The sequence below is a fragment of the Ornithorhynchus anatinus genome, chromosome 6 (genome assembly GCF_004115215.2).
Source record: "Ornithorhynchus anatinus isolate Pmale09 chromosome 6, mOrnAna1.pri.v4, whole genome shotgun sequence".
NCBI classification, from domain to species: Eukaryota; Metazoa; Chordata; class Mammalia; order Monotremata; family Ornithorhynchidae; genus Ornithorhynchus; species Ornithorhynchus anatinus.
The window spans coordinates 41,337,558-41,360,109 of NC_041733.1; the positions used below are offsets into that span (position 1 = coordinate 41,337,558).

Sequence of the window (22,552 nt, forward strand, 5' to 3'; positions counted from 1 at the left end):
CAAGTCAGGGCGGCACAGAAAGGAGTGGTAGAAAAGGGAATATGGGCCTCCCAATCTTAATCCCCATTTTAAAGATGAGGTAACTGAGTCCCAGAGAAGTGAAGTGACTTGCCCAAAGTCACACAGCAGACACATGGCAAAACCAGATATTTCTGACTCCCAGGCCCCTGCTCTATCCAACTAGGCCATGCTGTTTCTCAGAATTGAAGCTGTTAGATTCGAAGTGGATCCAGGAATTGTAGTTACCAGGCTATTAAAGTCCACAGGGCTTATTTAGAGCCCAGTTGCCAAATCCTGAGCCAGACCGATGGGAAAAACCAGTGACCTTAGCTGGTGGAAAAGACTTTAAAGCGGAAGTTCATTTTGCTGTTGTTTGTGCCCAGCTCTTTCGGCCCACTAGAATGTTCAAGGATCCTGGGGTTCAGCCAGGAACTTTTTGACTCACCGTTGAGGAGTTTCTCCTCCTCAGCCAGGTGTCAGAGTCATAAGTCTAGGTCTGACGTCAGTTTCTTTCAGAAGGACCACTCCTTGCGATTACGGATTGGCCTGATGCCTAACCATGCCAGTGGTTATTCGGCATTAATCAGTGAGTATGGGAAAGGCCCAGGAGATTCTCTAAGTCTCTAAGGTAAAAGTCAGAATCCCAAGACGTGAAACAGAGGGGAAAAAAACCCAGAAAGTCTACATTCCAGTTCAAAGATCAAAATGCTCAAAGCATGTGGGAAAGGTGGAAAAAGAGTTCCGTAGGAGGCGGGGTGGGAAAAGGAAAAGGGAGAAGCAGCTATAAAAAGAGATGGCAGCAGCAGGGATAACGGCGAAAGGCAGGGATTGAAGGGGTCATTTATAGGTATATATTATTACCCTATTTGTTTGGTTAATAAGATGTACATCCCCTTGATTCTACTTGTCTTGATGATGTCTTGTTTTTGTTTTGTTCAGTTTTGCTTTGCTGTCTGTCTCCCCCGTTTAGACCGTGAGCCCATCATTGGGCAGGGATGGTCTCTATCTGTTGCCAAATTGTCCATTCCAAGTGCTTAGTACAGTGCTGTGCACATAGTAAGTGCTCAGGAAATACTATTGAATGAATATTCTCACCCTCTATACTGTCTGCTCGCTATGGGCCGGGAATGTGTCAGTTATATTGTTATAGTGTTCTTTCCTAAGCACTTAGTACAGTGCTCTGCACCCAATAAGTGCTCCATAAATATGATTGGCTGACAAGCAGAATCCCTCATGTCTCAGCCCTGTATTTTTATGTACCATTTTAATCTACTATTTTTATCTATCTCTAAGGGGTACAAGGCCTGATAGGGAGCCTGATGATGGACGGCCCTTGGTCCAGTCAGGAGAACCTGTGCAAGGGAATTGACTGGAGTGCTACTCCTCTTCGGGCCTGGGTGTCAGAAGATCATGGGTTCTAATCCTGGCACCGCCACTTGTCTGCTCGGTGGCCCTGGGCAAGTCACTTCACTTCATGGTAGTGGAGAGAGCATGGCCCTAGGAGTCAGAAAGTTCATGAGTTCTAATCCTGGCTTCGCCACCTGTCTGCTGTGTGGCTGTGGACAAGTCACTTAACTTCTCTGTGCCTCAGTTACCTCATCTCTAAAATGGGGATTTAGACTGTGAGCTCCATGTGAGACAGGGACTGTGTCCAACCCAATTTGCTTGTATCCACCCCAGTGCTTAGTACAATGTCTGGCACAGAGTAAGCCCTTAGCAAAAAACACAATTATTTATTATTTTCTGTATCTCAGTTGCCTCATCTCTAAAATGGGGATTGAGACTGTGAGCCCCACATGGGACAATGACTGTGTCCGACTCGATTTGCTTATATCCACCCCAGCATGGCAAGACCACGGGCTTGGGAGTCAGAGGACGTGGGTTCTAATCCCAGCTCTACCACTTGTCTGTTGTGTGACCTCGGGCCAGCCACTTAACTTTTCCGTGCCCCAGTTGCCTCATCTGTAAAATGGAGATTCAGACCATGAGCCCCACACTGGACAACCTGATTACCTTGTATCTAACCCACCACTTAGAACAAGTGTCTGGCACATAGTGAGCACTTAACAATTACTGTAATTATTATTATTATAGGGCCTGGCACATAGTAAGCACTTAACAAATACCACAGTTATTATTATTATTTTATTCTGTTTGGGCCCAGCAAGTGGCATCGAGCCAAGCAGCTCTGCTTTCTCCAGGCTGCTGCACTGAACACTTGGGTGTCAGACCCCTGTGTTGCCCAAGCCCGCCCCAGCCTCCCGTGATATAAAGAACCAGCAGCCTCTGCTCCTCTGGTTGACTGTGCCACAGAACGCCCAGCTCTCCTTGCACTGGCAAGTCGACTGCTTCACATCTATCTACACGATCAGCTGGGCTCTCCCTTCTTATGTTCTGTAGAAGCATGGGCAGAGCCTGAATGAAACTGGGTGGAGAAGTGACTGGCCTAGGAGAGGGCTGGGAGTGGTGCAGAAAGGGCAAGTGTCCAGTAAGTGACATTACCCAGAGGGAGAAGGGCATGGGGGAGCCAGGCTGGGGGAGAGAGGAAGGAGAAGGAGAGGGTGCAAGATGGAGACAGCTGAGCTCCTCCTGGAGGCTGGTGTTAAGAGAAGTTAAGGAGCAGGGGAATACAGTACCCCAAGGAGGTGGTGGAAGAGAAGAGTGTAAATTATAAAAGCAAAGGGGGGTGTGCACTAGAGAGAAAAGAATGAGGAATGTTTCCTAGGTCGTAGCTAGTTAGGGTATTTTCTGTCATCTGGAAGTCTTTACTGAAAAAGATGTAATTTTTAAAATGGTACTAACTGCAGGAGCAGATACAGGATACTCAGATTGGATAGAGTCCCTGTCCTATACAGGAAATGCAATCTAAGAGGTAAGGCGGAACATGTATTCCCATTTTGCAGATGAGAAAACTGGAATGCAGAGAATCTGTGACTTGCATAAGATCATATAGCTGTCAAATGAGCTCTGGTCACCCCACTCCCTGTCTCATGTACTTTATATTATTATTATTATTATTTAGGTATTTGTTAAGTGTTTACTTTGTGTCTAGCACCATTTAAGTGCTGGAGTAGATGCAAGTTAATCAGCTTGGACATAGTCCCTGTCCCACATGGGTCTCACTTTCTTAGTAGCGGGGAGAACAGGTATTTAATCCCCATTTTATAGTTGACGAAACAGAGGCACAGTAGTTACGGGACTTGCCCAAGTTCACACCGCCAGTAATTGGCAAAGGCAGAATTCAACCCCAGCTCCCCCGGCTCCCAGGCCCATGCTTTTTTCAGTGGCCTCTTGTCGAAAACAGTGTCCTTCTGAGAGGGGAGAGAGCGTTCTCTCTACTTTTAGCAAAGAGAACAGCCAGGGCTCTGCCTACTCAAGGACAGGCAAAATGAAGTTAGGGAGGAATTATTTTGAGTTCCTTTTTGGGTTGTGCAATTTCCTTTTACAATTGGTGTAATACTCTAAAATGGAATTCTGAATTAGAGCCAAGGATTGACCGGGAGTTCCTCACTTTATAGCTCTAACCCGAGTTATTGGAGGGGGTGGGGAAGGGAGAGAAGCGTATTTGCCTGAAGGATTGCCTGGAAATCATAGAGCGAAGCTGGTTTTAGAGAGAGAAAGCGGACTGGAAAGCAGGGTTTACTAGCCAGTTGAATTGCCGGCCCACCTGATCGTTAAAGACTGGGCTCCCGGATGCCATCGAGTTAGTAGGAAGAGAGGCTTTGCGAGAGGAATGTATCTTCTCCTTCCCTTCCACCCCACCAAGTCTACCACTGTCCACACCTGAGGCCACAAAGTAGTGAAAATCTTGGGACAACATCTCCAATATGACCTGTGGACAGGATGATAACATTAATGATGGTATTCATTAAGCGCTTACTATATGTCAAGCACTCTTTTTAGTCTCAGGGTAGATGCAACCTAATCAGGTTGAACACAGTCCCAGCCCTACATGGGGCTCACTGTCTTAATCCCCATTTTACAGAAGAGGTCACTGAGAAGTGACTTGCCCTAGGTCACAAAGCAACCAAATGGCAGAGCTTGGAATTGTACACTCAAAGCGCTTAGTCCAGTGCTCTGAACATAGTAAGCGCTCAATGAATATATTGAATGAATGAATTAGAACCCAGGTCCTTCTGACTCCCAGGCCCGTGCTCTATCCACTAGGCCATGCTGGTGCTCCAATGAGGATCAGGTCAACTCGCCCATCCTGGGACTCCCCAAGGCAGATCTAATATCTTTTTCAGAAATTGGGCGAGCAGATGTTTCAGGCTGGTTTCTGTGTTGCAGTGGAAGGACTAATGATATCCATGAGGCTTAATATTGCTTTAATGCAACTTTACAGCCAGGCCCTAGGCTTAGGCTACCCTACCAAAGTCCCACCAGGGCTTTCCTCCCATGATCCTAGAAATATTAAAAAGGATGGAAGTGGGATTCTGGTACCAGCCCCACTGACTCAGGGCCTGAAAACTCCTGGATGGGTCCAAAACAAAGTCAGGTTTTGGAGAAATAAGAGTTTGAATGTAAATAGAACCTCCTCTCCGCCCCCTCTCCCCAGCAGCTGTGTTGGGCATCATCTCTGCTGCCCAAATGAAGCCAAGTTAAGAAATTAACCGAGTAAATCAGAGAACACCCAGGTCAATCCTGTTGTACTCCCTGGACAGTAGGGGAGTCTGGGAGATTCAGGAGATTATCTCTCCCCTCCCTGCCCACTCTGGGCCAGAAATGCCCCGTAGGTAGAAACGTGGCTTTGATCGTAAGGCCCAAGCTACGGGAGTTGAAACAATCCTCACCTATTCAATTAGATATATGTTTAGTAGAGTGCTCTGCACATAGTAAGCGCTCAGTAAATACCATCGATTGTTACGTGCACTATGCTTCGACACCTAGTAATCTGTCTTGTCTTACGCCGTCGAGTGGTTTCCGACCCACGGCGACTCCATGGATACCTCTCTCCGGGAACGCCCCACCTCCATCTGCAGTTGTTCTGGTAGTGGATCCGCAGAGTTTTCTTGGTAAAAATACGGAAGTGGTATTTCTTCTTCCGCCTTCTTCCACGCTGTAAACTTGAGTCTCCTTGACAAGCTCCCCTACCGCCGCTGCCCAGGACAGGTGAGTTTTGACTTGTAGTGGATTGCCTTCCACTTGCTAGCCACTGCCCGAGCTGGGAATGGAATGGCCAGGCCTCTGCTTGACTCTCCTTCCCGTAGCCGAACCTGGTAGAGGACTGGAAACTCTCCAGGTTTTCATCTCTCAAGGGGACCTGGTAACTGCAGTGTGACCCCCGCACTGCCAGTTGAGTGTCCAGGCTGCCGTGACCATGTAAACCAAATCTTGATTAAGGCAATCAGTAATATTTATTGAGTGCTTACTGTGTGCAGAGCATGATACGATACAGCTGGTAGTATTGGTATTTGTTAAGCGCTTACTATATGCAGAGCACTGTTCTAAGCACTGGGGTATACAGGGTAATCAGGTTGTCCCATGTGAGGCTCACAGTTAATCCCCATTTTACAGATGAGGTAACTGAGGCACAGAGAAGTTAAGTGACTTGCCCATAGTCACAGAGCTGACAAGTGGCAGAGCCGGGAATCGAACCCATGACCTCTGACTCCGAAGCCCAGGCTCTTTCCACTGAGCCACGCTGCTTCCCTAGCTGGTAGACGCTTTCCTTAGCTGCTTCCTTAGCTGGTAGACGCTATCCTTGTCCCCAAGACTCCTCCAGTGTATTGATTTTAAATAGTGTGCTCTGCTTGTGGGCAAATCATCCCACCAGAAGAGTGGAAAGAACCTTCCTCGAGGAGAGGGTAATTTCAGAGTGCTTAGAAAGAAAAACACACACCCCATCTGTGCAGGGATCATTTCACCATTAGTTTATTCACTGCTGTTAATTTTCCTGTAGTGCCCACTAGTGAAAGAAAATGAAATGTCACATTATGAGTCTTTTTTGGGGGGGAAAAATCCTTTAAAATCCTTTAAAATCTTTGCCTCCAAGTAGACCAGAAAACCCATATAAAATTCAAACTATGATAGACGTGGTTGTTTTAAAAGTTGATTTTCACAACCAAGATACCTTATCCAGGCTGATTCTGGTCCTGCTTTGAACAAGCATATCCTGAGGTCAGATTTTGTGTGAGCTCCAAGGGAAACTGTATTCTGGCTTTAGATTTACAAAAATGACTAAGTTTCTAGGTTGGGTTGAAATGAGGTGGTGACTCATAAACCGTAAATAAACAGGGAGGAATTGTAACCTCAGGGTGTGCCAAACTAAATCAAAGGCAGTTTCACAAGTACAACCAAGGCCAGACTGAGGACTGGCCTATCTTTCTAACCCGTGGACACTTTTGATGTAGAAAATAGCATTTTATGGTCTGCGTAATGATGGACACTTAGTGAATTCTGGGGAAAAAAACAGTTATTAAAAGTAGCATGAATTATTTAGTGAATTAAAAAGTCACCTAGAATAAGACTACCCGAATGGTTAGGAAATTGTTCCAAGCGATCAACCGAGGTAAAGTTTCTATTGAAAAGCAACCACCGACCTTTTTAATCTGCATTACTGGGCAGCACCATTCATTCATTCAATCATATTTATTGAGTGCTTACTGTGGGCAGGGCATTGTACTAAGCACTTGGGAGAGTACAAGAGAACAGTGAACCGACACATTCCCTGCCCACAGCGAGCTCCCAGTTTAGAGGGGAAGACAGAGATTAATATAAATAAATTTTACAGATCTGTACATAAGTGCTAGAGATATTAAAGGTTTTTCAGTGATATTTGTCATTAGTGGTGTGACCAATTTTGTGGAATACTATTTATATATTAATTAAGGGGGGGGTATGACAGTAAGTACTGCTTGCCTGTTCATGTCTTTCTTTCCCTCTGAATCCTTTCAATTAGCTCCTAGAGCTGGAAAGGAAGTGGAGAGGTCATCTGGTCTAGTGCCCTGCTTCTAACCCCGTAAATGGGTAAAATGTCAAGAGGATATGGTTGCCTAATCTTCTTTGACGTTTGGCTTCCAATCTCTGGAGACATGGAGAAGCAGCGTGGCTTCGAGGATAGTGTGTGGACCCGGGAATCAGAAGAACCTGGGTTCTAATCCTGGATCCTCCATTTGTCTGCTGTCTGACCTCGGGCAAGTCGCTTCACTTTTTTGGGCCTCATTTACTTCAGATAAAATGAGGATTGAGAGTGTGAGGTCCATGTGGGACAGGGACTGTGTCCCACCTGATTAGCTTGTATCTACCCCAATGCTTAGAACAGTGCTTGGCACAGAGTAATGCTTAACAAGAACTATTATTATCACTATTATTATTATTCTCTGTTCAGCATTCTAACTATAACAATTCTTCATAAAGTTTCCGATAGTTGCTCCACCATTTTCCAACCTTTTGCGCTTCCAAATTCTCCATCTCCCCTGAACCTACGTTCAACTCCAGCTCTCTGGGCTTTCGTTTTAAGAATTATATCGTGTATAAACAGAAGCCTTTAAAGTCCAATTCCCAAGTTCAAAGGAACCACCCAGTTCAAGGCCAACCTCTTTACTGCCCGTATTAAATAGTTTACTGTACCATGGGAAATTACGCCTATCCAATCGAGGCATGGTTCCAAAACCCCCCAGAGAAGGAGTCACCTGCTCCCCTGAGTGATGTCTGCCCATGAAACTGCCCATCTTAACTTGTTCAAGTCCTCTCTAAACCCATCAGCGGCGCGGCGTGCTAACTGATACCGGCCAAGGCCTGACCCATCCCTTTACCGCATCTAGATTTGCACGTATTCGCTCCTGAACCCAGGAATTGATCATCAGTGTCATACAGATGACCCAGACCCACGGTACCTCCGGCACGGAACATGCTAGGCAGGTTTCAGTTGGGTGTTCATCAGAACTTTTGGCAGGTGAGTAGACTCTGAGGAAAGTTGTAAATGTGTTTAAAAGAAAACGCAAGAGAGGAGGTTGGGCTCTGTCGGAGGACCCCGTTACCTAGTAAGCAGCGTGGCGTAGTGCACAGAGCACAGGCCTGGGAGTCAGAGACGGTCATGGGTTCTAATCCCAGCCCTGCCACTTTGCTGTGTGATCTTGGGCAAACAGCTTCACTTCTCTGGGCCTCAGTTACCTCCTCCCTGAATTGGGGATTGAGATTGTGAGCCCCTCGTGGGACCCGGACTGTGTTCAATCTGATTTTCTTGTATCCGCCCCAGCGCTTAGAACAGAGCCTGGCACATAGTAAGTGCTTAACAAATATTATTATTTGTTTATTATTTATAAGTGGTAGTTGTAGTACCGTAGAGTGGTGTTTTACAATGCTTAGAACAGTGCCTGGCACATAGTAATTGCTTAACAGATACCAGAATTATTACTATTATTAATATGTGACAGGAGTACATGAGAGAAGGGGCGATTCAGGGGGAGGGAGAGAACAAATTTGGGGGAGAGGGACGAGGGCGACAAAGATGGTTGAAAGGAAGGAGGAGGTGATAATAATCATGGTGTTTGTTAAGCACTTACTATGTGCCAGGCACTGTACTAAGTGCAGCGTGGCTCAGTGGAAAGAGCACGGGCTTTGGAGTCAGGGCTCATGAGTTCGAATCCCAGCTCTGCCACTTGTCGGCTGTGTGACTGTGGGCAAGTCACTTAACTTCTCTGGGCCTCAGTTCCCTCATCTGTAAAATGGGGATTAAGACTGTGAGCCCCACGTGGGACAACCTGATTCCCCTATGTCTACCCCAGCGCTTAGAACAGTGCTCGGCACATAGTAAGCGCTTAACAAATACCAACATTATTATTATTATTATTAGATACAGGCAAATCAGGTTGGACTCAGCCCTTGTCCCATGTGGGGCTCACGGTCCCAGTGCCCATTTTACCGATGAGGTAGCTGAGGCACAGAGAAGTAAAGTGACCTGCCCAAGGTCATGCAGCAGACCAGGGGAGGAGCCCAGGATTAGAACTCAGGTCCTTCTGGCTCCCAGGCCCACGCTTTATCCACTAGGGCTCGCTGCTTCTTGTTCCTCAGGAAATGTTCCTAGGTGCTTCAGTGGAGTTGAATGATGTCTCCAAAGAGCTTTGGCATTTTATGCAAGCTGTAAGCTTCTTGTGGGCAGGGAATCTGCCTGTTATATTGTAGCCTCCCAAGAGCTTAGTTCAGTCCTCTGCACATGATAAGTGTTAGATAAATATGATTGACTGACTGATTTTATGCCATCAAGTCTCTCCCCCTCCCCCTCAGTTCCCTTTCAGTCTTTGCCACGCTAGATTCCAGGATGAGAGTGGGTTTCATATCTGAATATGGACCCCGGTATGGATCATCGAAGCAGTTGAACTCTTGAGCTCTTTTGGAGGGAAAAAAAAACACCCTAATATGAAACCAAGAAACTAATAACGATTTGCATTAAAAGAGGAAATTCTGTGGTGTTGCCCTGACCGTGGTATCGGTGGGGCCTGAGCTGCTTCAAAGTCCCCAGTGCTACAGGCTGTAATTGTAAATACTCTTCCAATTGGATTAAAATGTTTAATACATGTAAGCAACAGCCAGTACCCTAGGAGGTCTCAGACTTTAATTAGACCCAGCAGGGCTTGTAATTAAACCCTGTAATCTCATAAATCTAGAGCAGTGGACTAAGTGTGACAAACTCAGTCCCATTCTGAGCCCCAGGGGTCTGTGACTGAACAAAGAAACTGAACCCAGGGTTTCACTGCACCCAGGAAAGGAGACACACTATTCTTCAGGGACCGAGACAGCGTCCAGCAAACCCCTGATACCTTCTCTCTGTGCCTTGATCTCGCCTGTCTCGCTGCTGACCCCTCACCCAAGTCCTGCCTCTGGCCCGGAATGCCCTTCCTCCTCCTATCCAACAGACGATGACTCTCCCCACCTTCAAAGCCTTATTAAAAGCCCATCTCCTCCACGTGGCCTTCCCTAAGCCCCCCTTTCCTCTTCTCCCACTCCCTCTGTGCCACCCTGACTCGCTTCCTTTATTGATTCTCCCCCCTCCCAGCTCCACAGCACTTATGTATATATCTGTCATGTATTGATTTATGTATATTAATGTCTGTCTCGCCTTCTAGACTATGAGCTCATTGTGGGCAGTGAATGTGTCTGTTTATTGTCTCCCAAGCGTTTAGTGCAGGGCTTTGCACCCTGCAAGTGCTCCATAAATATCCTTGAATGAAGGAATGAATTAATGAATGAAACTGTGTTCTCTGCCTCAGTTTCTCCCCAGGTGTGTGCTGTCAGCGAAGGCAGCCCTCACCACCCTCCCGCTTTATACTGGTGCCGGGTGTGGGTCACGATGATATCGATCAGTCGTATTTATTGAGCGCTTACTGTGGGGGGGGGCACTGTACTAAATGCTTAGTATCTGTAAAACACTTTGAGGTACTTGGATTAAAGGTGTGGCATCCATCCAGAGCATTATTTAAGAGACCACAATAAAGCCTCCTAGCCATTCCTGTCCAACTAGAAATTTTAACAGGAGGTAAACTGAACTCATTATTAAACCAGCAGAAGTCCCACAGTCTCAGGGTTCTCTCTGTAACCCAACAATTCCCTTCCCTCCCTTCTTCACCAATTACTTGGGAAAGTATGATGATAATAATAATAATAATGGTATTTGTTAAGCGCTTACTATGTGCCAAGCACTGTTCTAAGTGCTGGGGTAGATACAAAGTAATCGGGTTGTCCCACGTGGGGCTCACAGTCCTAATCCCCATTTTAAGATGAGGAAACCGAGGCACAGAGAAGTTAAATGACTTGCCCAAGAACTGATATGTGGAGGAGCCGGGATTAGAACCCACGACCTCTGACTCCCAAGCCTGGGCTCTTCCCACTACGCCACGCTGCTTCTCTATGATAACAGAGTTCCCTGCCCACAACAAGCTTACAGTCCAGAGGGGTAGAGAGACACTAATAGAAATAAATTAGAGGTATACACATAAGTGCTGTGGGGCTGAGGGCAGGACGAATAAAGGGTGAAAATCCAAGCGTAAGGGCGACGCAGAAGGGAGTCGGGGGAGAGGAAATGGAGGCTCACTGTGGAGGAGGACTCACCAACTTGCATTTTGGAGCAGCTATTGTGATTGTTTTGGAATGGTAATAATGTTGGTATTTGTTCAGCGCTTACTATGTGCCGAGCACTGTTCTAAGCGCTGGGGTAGACACAGGGAAATCAGGTTGTCCCATGTGGGGCTCACAGTCTTCATCCCCATTTTACAGATGAGGGAACTGAGGCACCGAGAAGTGAAGTGACTTGCCCACAGTCACACAGCTGCCTAGTGGCCGAGCCGGGATTCGAACCCATGACCTCTGACTCCAAAGCCCGTGCTCTTTCCACTAAGCCACGCTGCTTCTCTCCACTGAATGTCGCTTCACTGCAGTCCATGACAGACCAGTCAACACGGTGGCTAATAACAATAATAGTCAACTGTGTCATTTGTTAAAAGTTTACTATGTGCCAGACATTGTACTAAGTGCTGGGATGAGTACAAGCAAATCAGGTTGTCCTGCACGGCCTCACAGACTTAATCACCATTTAGCAGATGAGATAACTGAGGCACAGAGAAGTGACTTGTCCCAGGTCACACAGCTGACAAGTGGCAGAGCTGGGATTAGACCCCAGGTCCTCAGAGAAGTGACTTGTCCCAGGTCACACAGCTGACAAGTGGCAGAGCTGGGATTAGACCCCAGGTCCTTCCGACTTCCAGACCCGGGCTCTATCCCGTAGACCATGCCTGCCTCGGCGGTGCCCCGCCCCAAAGGAGCGGAGGGGTGGGTGGCTCCACCTTCCATCTGAGTAGCTGCTGAAAGGAGAGCCAACCGCTCAGACCCTGAACCACCCATCGCTTGCCGTCAGCCTCTCATCGCTCCAAAGGCGCCAAGGTCTGATCTTATCGAGCGCTGCATACATAGTCAGCCAAGAAAAGACTAGAGCCAGGATGCAGCAAGGGGATGAATGAATGAATGAATAGGTATTCAATAGAAGCGTGAGGCTCAGTGGAAAGAGCCCAGGCTTGGGAGCCAGAGGTCATGGGTTTGGATCCCGGCTCTGCCACTTGTCAGCTGTGTGACTGTGGGCAAGTCACTTAACTTCTCTGGGCCTCAGTTACCTCATCTATAAAATGGGGATTAACTGTAAGCCTCACGTGGGACAACCTGATTACCCTATATCTAACCCAGAGCTTAGAACAGTGCTCTGCACATAGTAAGCGGTTAACAAATACCAACATTATTATGTCTACCAATGACAATTCACAGATGAGGTCCCCGAGTCACAGAGAAGTGAAGTGACTTGCCCAGGGTCACACAGCAGACAAGTGGAGGAGCCGGGATTTGAACCCAGGCCCTTCCACTCGTGCTCCAGCCACTAGGCCACACTGCTACTCACAGTAATAATAGCTGAAATTTATTTTTCAATCGTCCAAAACAACTTCCAAAATCATTCTTTTTTTTTTCTTTTTGCTTTTCAACATCCTTATGGGGTTAATCACCATTTTGCAGAAGAAGAAACTGAGGCACCGAAGGAAGGTCACACAACAGGTCAGTGCTTCCTTCTTTAAGTCTCAGTTGTTATACCAAAGACTGCGTCCAAGTGGTTATAAAATGAATCGGGTCCCTCAGACGTTTCAGCCCGATCTCCCCCTGCTGCGAAAACAGAAGATGGCATCTCAAACTGGAAAAGGATTTGGCTGTTTCTCTCTCGGGGGCGTTTAATAGGCGAAATTTGAAGCCAAAACATTCCTGAGCTGCGTTGGCCGGGAATCGAACCCGGGTCAACTGCTTGGAAGGCAGCTATGCTCACCACTATACCACCAACGCCGGCCTTGGGGAGTGGTGTGGGGAGCCCGGGGAAATGAAAGGTTGAGCGTGGATGACTCGTAAAGCTCACGAACTGAGCCCGTCCGTCCCAGCAGACGGATGGGAGAAATAGAGAGTCCTCAGATTCATTCTCTCTCCTCCTCTCCCTCCCTCCTCTGTCTCTTTCCTCTCTCTCCTCCCGCCTTCCAGGGAGAGGAAAGCAACCCCATGCTAGCGTGGCTTAGTGGAAAGAGCCTGGGCTTGGGAGTCAGAGGTTGTGGGTTCTGATCCTGGCTCTGCCATTTGTCTGCTGTGTGACCTTGGGCAAGTCACTTAACTTCTCTGTACCTCAGTTGCCTCATCTGTAAAAATGGGGATTAAAAAAATGTGAGCCCCACGTGGGACAATTTGATGATCCTGTATCTACCCCAGCGCTTAGAACAGTGCCCTGCATATAGTAAGTGCTTAACAAATACCATCATTATTATTATGATTATTATTTCTTGTTTGCCCTCCTGTGTCAGGAACTCCATAATAATAATAATAATAATGTTGGTATTTGTTAAGCGCTTACTATGTGCAGATCACTGTTCTAAGCGCTGGGGTAGACACAGGGGAATCAGGTTGTCCCACGTGGGGCTCACAGTCTTAATCCCCATTTTACAGATGAGGTAACTGAGGCGCAGAGAAGTTAAGTGACTTGACCACAGTCATGTGGGTCCAGTGGGAACGAGTCAGTGTGTGACCCTCGTGTCGTGCGTGAGACCCTCTGTGTGTCAGTGGACAACACCACGTGGGTGAATCTGGGACTGATTTTGTGTGTGTTTGTGTGTGTGTGAGAGAGAGAGAAAGAGTGCTGCCTTAGGTACTCTGGTAGCCCCGCTCTCGGTCCCCTCTGGGACTCAGAAAACCCGGGTCCCCAGCTCTGCTTTGCAAATAAGGGAATGTTAAGTGGAGCTATGACGTCCACGATGAAGCTTTCTGACCACCTAAGGGAATTTCTCAAGGTGTTCAGGTTTAGCAGGAATCCCGAAAGATAGTTGACTACCGTGGGAGGTAAAGAGCCCAGAGCCTGCCGAAGCAATCACCTGCTGGGTTATGCTCTGGCACGGCTCCGTCCCAACTGAAGTCACTTTGGCATTAAACAGGTCCTGAGCAATTGATCATATTTACTGAGCGCTTAACGCGTGCAGAGCATCGTAGTCGACGCCTGGGAATGTACAACGCAACAATATAACAGACATATTTTCTGCCCGCGACGAGCTTACAGTCTAGAGGATGAGCTCCAAGTCTAGAGCACCCAAAAGTCAGTGTGTCCCTGAAAATATACAGCACCCCTTCGCCCCTACACTCTCTATGCCTCAGCGGGAAAGTGATTGACGGGGACAAGAGAGTTTGACCGATGCTCTGCTAAAGACTAAAAGCTCATTGTGGGCAGGGAATGTGTGTGTTTCTTGTTTCACTGTACTCCCCCAAGCACTTAATTCAGTACTCGCCTCCCAGTAAACGCTCAGTAAGTAGGATTGAATGACCGATTAACTGACCACACCCCAGTCGACGGATCCGTGCAAGTTCTCGGTCCTGGATCCGACTGAGACTGAGGCTTGTTGGTTGTTCTCGATAAGAGATTCCATCCGTTTACTTATCCATTCAGTCGTATTTATTGAGCACTTACTGTGTGCAGAGCACTGTACTAAGCGCTTGGGAGAGTACAGTGCACCAATAAGCAGACATATTCCGTGCCCACCATGAGCTTACAGTCTAGAAGCGGGGAGACAGACACTAATAGAAATAAATAAATGACAGATATGTACATAAGTGCTCTGGGGCTGGGGAGGGGGATGAATGAGAGGAGCAAGCCAGGGTGATGCAGAAGTGAGTGGGAGAAGAGGAAATGAAGAACTTAGTCTGGGAAGGCCTCTTGGAGGAGATGCACCTTCAATAAGGTTTAAAAAGAGGGGGAGAATAATTGTCCGTCAGATTTTATCATCAGGCACTGTGACTCTTTGGTGATCTTCCATCATGCTGGCCTTCCCTGCCTCCCGGCAAAACGTTCCCAATTTCCCTTTCCAGCTCGCAGACTCTCAGTTTCCTCAATCAATCAATGGGATTTATTGAGTGCTTACCGTGTGCAGAGCACCGTACCAAACATCTGGGAGAGTAGAGTAGGTAGACGCAATCCATGGTCTAAAGGAGCTTACTACAGTCAGGTTGAGGAGACACCTCCTTTCCCCATGGCCCTGTTGGCATTGTGGTTGGTGGCGGAGACAGTGGGCAGATGTATTGGGCTGCTTTCTGGGCTTTAAGACACCAGACTCGGGAGGAAAGGAATCCCTAGTCCTGGGTTAGAGAATGCTTCCCCGAAAACCCCCAGAGAAGCAGTGTTGCTTAGTGGCTAGAGCACCGGCCTGGGAGTCAGAAAGCCCTGGATTCCAATCCCACCTCCGCCAGTCGTCTGCTGCGTGACCTTGGGCAAGTCACCTCACTTTTCTGTGCCTCAGTGACATCTGTAAAAAGGGGATTAAAGCTGTGAGCCCCATGTGGGACACAGACTGCGTCCAACTGATTGTTTTGTATCGACCCCAGCACTTCGTACAGTACCTGGAACTTAGGAAGCACTTAACAAATTCCATAAAAAAATCCCTCAAAGCACTGAGAATTCCCTAACCTTTTTTTAAATGGAAAAATATGCATAAAACAGGAATTACGATCCTTAAAAGATTAGCATTCCTGCAATGTTCTGCCAAAATAGAACGATTCAGGAAATGAGTCTCTTCCAAATCAAGAACGATAGCATGAGATGGACCAGATCACCCCAAGTATTATGTGTCTTTCTGTCTGGAATGGAGCGGCTTTGAAAGCTGCATTAACTCTTCCATTCGATCAGGGTGCCAGTTAACATACTGTAATAACACTGTATTTCTAGTGTGCCTGAAAGTATCTCGAGTTAAATTGCTCTTGTATTGTACTTGCCCAAATGCTTGGCACAGTGCTCCACCCACAGTAACCGCTTGATAAGTAGCTCTGATGGATCGATCAGCTATGTCATGCTGACAGCTCAGCTGCTGACTGATCGGTGCCTGGCACATAGTAAGTGCTTAACAAATGCCGTTAAATAAAAAGAAATAAATAAACGTTGTGATGAACCCTCACATCAACATGGAAGGAACCGATCAGGCCCACGAGGAGAAGTTGCCCCTCTCCTGGGGAAGAGAAGCCCTCATCGGGTCACAGGCCAAACTCAGGTCAGTTTAGGTCAAAAGCAGCAGGTGAGAAGTGGCATGGCCTAGGGGATAGAGCTCGGGCCTGGGAGTCAGAAGGACCTGAGTTCTAATTCTGGCTCCACCACTTCTCTGCTGGGTGCCCTAGGCAAGTCACTTAACTTCTATGGGCCTCAGTTACCTCATCTGTAAAATGGGGATTAAGGCTGTGAGCCCCTCGTGGGACAGGGACTGTGTCTAACCCAATTTGCTTGTATCCCCCCCAGCGCTCAGTACAGCGCCTGGCACATAATAAGCGCTTAACAAATACCACAAAAAAAGGTATCTTTCCGGCATTAACTTTTAGGCCACTAAGGTGCTATACTATTTAGTAAAATATACTACTGGTTGACAGATCCCCTTGGAGCCAAAGGACAATTCAACACTTAGAGTTACTGTCCACCTAATGATATCTGAAGTCCATGCTCCTGCACAGTAATAATTATTATAACTATAATAATGATAATAGTATCATTTGTTAAGGGAGAACAAGCTATTTTTCAATCTATCCCTCCTTCATAGCGGGGATTTTACCTACTAATTATGTTGTACTCTCCCAGGTGCTTAGTACAGAGTCCTGTACAGAGTAAGCACTCAGTAAGTTTTTCCTGTTGGTAGATTCTTGAATAGCCCATCCCTGTATGACAGACCGAGGTGTTCTTTTAAGGAGAGGAATGGTGGGATTTCGTTTTGCCCACTAGCTTTTGAATCCGAGTTATGTGGGTGCACGGTAATAGTTCAATAATAACACAACCAAGTGCCTAAGTTTTAATTTATGAGACTGTGTTACAGGCCAGCGTGGAGGTCAGTTTTTTAGTTTCTCCCACCAATGCCCAAGGGCTATTTCTCCCTGTGGAGTTTCTATCCAAGCATCCGGAACAGTCCTCGCAAATCATTTAGTGCTGGAATGGTGAAATCTAACCAGGTTTAACCTCTAGTGCCTAGGGAACAAGGCCCAAACTGTTCTGTCTTTATGATCCTGAATGGTGGCGTGCTCACTGGAGCAGCCTGCTCTAATGTCTCCCCGCCGACAGCTTTCATGTAGCAACTCCTGAGCTTTGCCCGAACTCCGCCGTTCCCCGGCTCGTCACCACGTCAGCCCCCGCAGCCCTCCTTTGCTGGTAGGTTGGTGCGCAAAACCTCTGGCCTGGGTTTAATTCCCAAATGACGCTGCTTTTCAGCAGACATTCGTCCTCTTAGGAAACGTGGAGGGACACAGCTGAAACCCATTAAGCTTTTGGACCAGTTCAGACCTGTGGTTTATCTTCAAAACCGCAACGCCATGGTCCTCCTTTAGTTGAAAAACAAAGACGTGAAGGGGGAAGGAAAGGATGGCTTTAATGGAAATGAAATGGAAAGTAATTCCTCATATCCAATAGACAATGACTCTCCCTGCTTCCAAAGCCTTATTAAAGGCCCATCTCCTCCAAGAGGCCTTCCCTGACTAAGCTCTCCTTTCCTCTTCTCTCGCTCCCTTTTGCGTCACCCCGACTTGCTCCCTTTATTCATCCCCCCTCGCAGCCCCACCGCACTTACGTACATATCTCTCATTTATTTATCTTTATATAAATGTCTGTCTTGGCCCTCTAGACTGCAAGCTCACTGTGGGCAGGGAAGGTGTCTATTGTTATAGCCTATTCTCCCAAGCGCTTAGTACAATGCTTCGACACAGTAAGTGCTCAATAAATATGATTGAATGAATAAAATGAATGAATGAGAGCCCTGGAAAGAAAACTCTTGACAAGGGAGATATTTCCAACCTAATCCACAGGATTCAGGCGTGCCTAGGGAAATCCTTTTAGTCTCTTTTCTGTCCGGTAACGCAGCTGGCCGTGGTCAACCACATCTGAGCTGTTTGCCAACAAGACATGATTTGAGCCAAGACCCAGGATGGGAAGTCCTGTGGATGGAGCCTCCGACCGTAAAAAACAGGGCGGGCATAGCCAGGACTGAAAGCACATTATTAGAACATACCTGGCATAACAAAGTCTTCTAGCTATGTGCGAGCGAAGTCCACCAAATTGGCAGGTTTGTGATAGTCATCAGATTTTATCCTTGGATGAGCACTAGGCCAAAGGGAACTGATCGCCGTGTTTTTTAAGACTGGATTTTTAAAGTGAGGCTACATCACCCGGAAGACGAGTAGTCCTTTCCTATTGCGGAAAAAGGTTTGATGTTGCTTGGGTGGCTTAGCGGGTAGACCTCTGGCCTGGGAGTCAGAAGGACTCCCACATTCTAATCCTGGCTCTGTCACTTGTCTGCTATGTGACCTTGGGCGAGTCGCTTCACTTTTCCAAGCCTCAGTTACCTGGTCTGTAAAATGGTAATAAAGACTATGAGCCCCTCGTGGGACCTTCTGATTACCTTGTATCTACCCCAGCACTTAGAACTGTGGTCGACACATAGTAAGCACTTAACAAATACCATTATCAGTATTATTATCTTCTCCACCCACTTTAGTCGGCTCTTTTCAGACTTCAGGTCTGAATCTGTCCCCCATATGAGACTTTCTAGATGGTTCTTCCATTAGAGGCCTGCACCACAGTGAGGGAGAAGATAATAATAATAGTGGTACTTGATGAGCGCTTATTCTGTGCCAAGCACTGTTCTAAGCACTGGGGTAGATACAAGTCAATCAGGTTGGATACAGTCCCTCTCCCACCCGGGGCTAACAGTTTTAATCCCTGTTTTACAAATGAGGTAACTGAGGCACAGAGAAGTGGAGTGACTTGCCCAAGGTCAGACAGCAGACAAGTGGCAGAGCTGGGATTAGAACCCAGGTCCTTCCGACTCCCAGGCCCTTGCTCTACTCACTAGACCACGCTGCTTCTCTAGAAGATTCATTCATTCATTCACAAGGTACTAAGCCGCTGGCATCAGAGTGTCCGCTCTGTGCACTAAGGTGTGCAAGGTACTAAGCCCTTGCTGGAGTACAAAATAAAAATAAATAGACATATTCCCTGCCCAAAACAAGGAGGCATTTGCCAAATAAATACCCCAATGTGAGGCGGTAAGGTAGACTCTCCTGAGGAGATGGGCATTTGCTCATTCAGGGGTCTGAAAATGATCATGTTGATTTAGTGGCATCTTTCCAGCTATTTTCCTTTAAAAATCAGTCTCCATCAAACAACTTGTGTGTTGTGTGACCTTGAGCAAGTCACTTAACTTCTCTGGGCCTCAGTGACCTAATCTCTAACATAGGAATTAAGACTGTGAGCCCCATGTGGGACGGAAACTGTGTCCAACACGATTAGCCTGTATGTATCCCAGTGCTCAGTACAGTGCCTGGCACATAGTACGTGCTTAAAAAATACCATAAAAAACCAAAAAAACTGTTTTGGTCATCCTGGCCTTTCTAAGTCTGGTATTTCCTTAGTTAAACCCACGAGTTCATGTGATCTCTGTATATCCCTCACCAAGCAACCCGAGTCTAAAATTGTAAGCGATTTGGAGACATTTTAAGATGAAATCCAAACATTCTGCCTCATGTGACTTGCTTCTCTCTAAACAAACATATTTGATCTGATTTGCCTGTTCTCCTAATGGAAAGGCACGGTTGGAAATATTAGGTCTTGCTTCTGAGAATCGATGCCAGGCAAATGTTCTGTTCACCTGTGTTTTCTCTGGTATTTTCACAGCTCAAATTTTGAAGGATTTATCTATTAAGACTGTCAGTCGATCAGTGTCAGTCTTTGCTATTTATTGAGAGCTTACTGTGTGCAGAGCACTGTACTAAATGCTTGGAAGAGTATAAGGCAACAGAATAGAGCTGGAATCAGACATTAATATAGAAAAATAAATTACGGATATGTACAAAAGGGCTGTGGGGTTGAAGGTGAGGTGGATATCAAGTGCATAAAGGGTACGGATCTAAAAGCAGAGGCAATACAGAAGGGAGAAGAAGAGGAGAAAAAAGGATTTAATTGGGGGCAGACCTTTTGGAGGAGATGCGATTTTAATAAGGCTTTGAAAGTGGGGAGAATGGTGGTGGAGGGGGACGAAGGCGTTCCAGGTCGAGGGAGGATGTGGCGGAAGGCGGCGGTGACATAGTTGAGATCGCGGCACTGTGAATGACCTGACCCTAGAAGAGTGAAGCGTGTTGGCCGGGAGGTGGTACGAAATCAGTGAGAGAAGGTAGGATGAGGCGAGCCGATTGAGTATTTTAGAGCCGGGCTCAAATCAGCGAAGCAGAATTGCGTACAGAGAGGAAAGGGTGGATTTTAGCGATGCCGTGAAGGTAGAACCGACAAAGTTCGGTGATAGATTGAATATGTGGGTCAAGTGAGAGAGATGATTTGAGTGTGATGATGAGGTCATGGGCTTGTGAGATAGAGAGGATAGAGGTGTGGTCTACGGTTATGGGAGAGACACTGGGAGGGCAGGATTTGGTGGGGGAGATAAGTTCTGTTTTGGACACATTTAGTTTGAGGCGTCGGGAGCACTTCCAGGTAGAAACGTAGTGAAGTCAGGAGGAAATACGAAGGAAAGACGTCAGGACTGGAGAGGCAAATCTGGGAATTGTTCATCGCAGGATGGTAGTCGAAGCCTCGGGAGTGAGAGGGAGCGGGTGTAGATAGAGGATAGAAGAGGACCCAGAAGTGAGCCTTGAGGGACGCCCCCCACCCCCGGCCGTCAGAATGTGGGAGGCAGAGAAGGAGCCTGAGAAAGAGGCTGAGGATTATCCTGGTGTTGGTAATCAATGTTATTGATAATAATAATGGTATTTGTGAAACACTACATGTCAAGCACAGTTCCTTGTGCTGGGGTAGATACAAGGTAATCAGGTCCCTGTCAACATGGGGCTCACAATCTTAATCCCCATTTTACAGACGAAATAACTGAGGACCAGAGAAGTTAAGGAACTTGCCCAAGGTCACATAACAGACAAGTAAGCTCCAGCCTTTAAGCTCGCTGTGGGCAGGGAATATGTCCGTTGACTGTTACATTGCTCTCTCCTGGGTTTTTAGTAGAGCGCTCTGCACACAGTAAGTGCTCAATAAATACGACTGACAGACGGATGGAATCCGGATTAGAACCCAGACCCTCTGACTTCCCGCCCCGGGTCCTTTCCACTGGGCCAAGCCGCTCCTCTCTGGGTGCTTATCAGCCCCGCACCAACTCAAAATCACGTCCTCATCACTCTGTTCCCCTTCGGGGTGGATGGTGCCCGGAGGGTTGGGAGGCAGGATGAAGAATTGGGAAAACTCGAGTGGCCACTGGATTTCTTTGGGCTTTCCGAAGGCTCACGTTTTATTTCCACTGACCACCAGAGGGCTCCTCAGTCCACCCAGAGCCATTAGAGCGTCACTTCATTCATTCATTCAATCGTATTTATTGAGCGCTCACTATGTGCAGAGCACTGCACTAAGCGCTTGGAATACATACTTCAGTAAGCCGCAGATGGTCCCGCTTTTGGGTCTGCCCCATCCTTTCCAATATCAACCTCATCAGGGTTTATAATAATATCGATGGCATTCGTTAAGCGCTTACTACGCGCCAAGCCCTGTTTTAAGCGCTGGGATAGATACAAGGCTATCAGGTTGACCCACTTGGGGCTCACAGGCTCGATCCCCGTTTTACAGATGAGATCACTGAGGCCCAGAGAAGTGAAGTGGCTTGCCCATAGTCACACAGCTGACAAGTGGCAAAGTCGGGACTGGAATCCACGACCTCTGACTCCCAAGCCCGGGCTCTTTCCACTGAGTCACGATGCTCCTTCTAACAGTGCTTTGCATATAGTAAGTGCGTAACAAATGCCATCATCATTATTATTATTATTATTACCGAGGGCAGGGGCGGTCTTGGTTTCCCCTCCTCTGCACCATCACGTCCCTAGAAGAGGCCTCCAGTTTGGGGGAACTGGACAGGTTCAGACTGGGCCAGGCTTACCCCGGGACCCTGCCCAATCTGGGGCTCTCGAGGGGAGCCCCAAACTCCTTCCTCCTCCATAATCTCTAGCCTCTGGGAATTGGGCTTGGTCACCTCAGGTCCTGGGGTGCCCCAGCCCCCCTCTCCTGCAGGGGTGGTTGGAGGAGTGGGAATGAGGGTCTTGTGTGTGAACCCCACAGAGTGGACACTCTGATGCCAGCGGCCTCCTGACCCTTCGGGGAATGGCCACGCCTGGCTGATTTTCAGATTAGGCAGAGAAACATGGAACCCATCTCTCCCCAGCCTTGGCAGGCTGCATTTCCACAAGCCCAGGGCAAATAATAATAATAATTATAGTATTTGTTAGACCCTTACTACGTGACAGGAACTGTACCAAGCAGGACACAAGGAAATCGGCTGGGATGCAGTCTCCGTCGCATGCGGGGCTCACAGTCTCGATCCCCATTTTACAGAGGAGGTAAATGAGGCACAGAGAAGTGAAGTGACTTGCCCAAAGTCACACAGCAGATTATGTTGTGATAGATAGAGTCCCCCAGGGTGAAAGCTGCTCCCTGAGAGTCAATTTGGCAATTCATTCATTCATTCAGTTGTATTTACTGAGCACTTATTGT

The 22,552-nt window shown here is 47.3% G+C and overlaps 1 long non-coding RNA gene and 1 other non-coding gene across 2 annotated transcripts in view; one reads left to right on the forward strand and one right to left on the reverse strand.

The window, feature by feature from the left end:
- Positions 1–12,529, forward strand: part of LOC120638448 — a 44,098-nt gene extending 31,569 nt beyond the window's left edge. The window contains exons 7-8 of the long non-coding RNA XR_005660119.1: positions 7,767–7,897; positions 12,496–12,529. This is a non-coding gene — a long non-coding RNA (uncharacterized LOC120638448). The remainder of the gene's footprint in view (positions 1–7,766; positions 7,898–12,495) is intronic.
- A 212-nt stretch (positions 12,530–12,741) lies between these two features.
- TRNAG-UCC lies at positions 12,742–12,813 on the reverse strand. Its single transcript has one exon. It is a non-coding gene; the product is annotated as a tRNA-Gly (tRNA).
- Between the last annotated feature and the right edge of the window lie 9,739 nt (positions 12,814–22,552).